This window comes from Penaeus monodon, chromosome 19 (genome assembly GCF_015228065.2).
Source record: "Penaeus monodon isolate SGIC_2016 chromosome 19, NSTDA_Pmon_1, whole genome shotgun sequence".
Taxonomy (NCBI): Eukaryota; Metazoa; Arthropoda; class Malacostraca; order Decapoda; family Penaeidae; genus Penaeus; species Penaeus monodon.
Window position 1 is genome coordinate 36,860,017 of NC_051404.1, and position 646 is coordinate 36,860,662.

General features: G+C 43.8%; 1 protein-coding gene across 1 annotated transcript in view; it reads right to left on the reverse strand.

Annotated features, from left to right (window-relative positions):
- The window catches only part of LOC119585208 (AP-3 complex subunit delta-1-like), a gene marked incomplete in the record, with an annotated part of 41,547 nt that overhangs the window by 8,465 nt on the left and 32,436 nt on the right, over nucleotides 1-646 (reverse strand).

Below are 646 nucleotides of genomic sequence, written 5' to 3' on the forward strand. Positions count from 1 at the left end.
TTATGCTGGAGATGGAAATATGTGAGCAGATGGATGAGATATCAGGAGGAAACAGTTCTTTCTTGCACAGCTGCATGAAGAGGGGAGAGTTAGTCCCCTATAAGGCAAGTGGGTTGGAGTAACATTGTGTCTTGAAGACTGGTAAAGGCCAAATTCCATATGGTGGTGTAAGCAGGTTGAAAGCATGGCATTTGAGCCTTCCTGCACTCTGATGTCCTAATACTTCCTCCAAGTAGTAAATTTTCAGAGGTTCCAGTCATTCCAGATATAATCTCTCAAGCCTGACCCATCATGAGGCCATTCTTCTCAATTTCCATGGGCACATCACTGAAGGACATTCATCCTAGGGCTCTCCCCTTCCCCTCTTTAAGCTACTTCACAGACTTGCCTGATGCCATGCCATTCAACTTTTATACTTCCATTCACCTACCTATAATAAAACCTACAACCAAATTTACCTCAAGTCAGCCATGCACATATTTCATGTGGTGGCAACAGTGGCATTCAAATCCACCCTTCTGATGAGCCTGGTGAAGTTCTCTAAGAGAATGTTTTGTATAATGAGAGGATTGGAGGGCTTAAGTGCTATGCTTATAGAGACAGAGACAGAGTCAGAGAGTTCTGTCATGTTGCCCAACCATTCAGC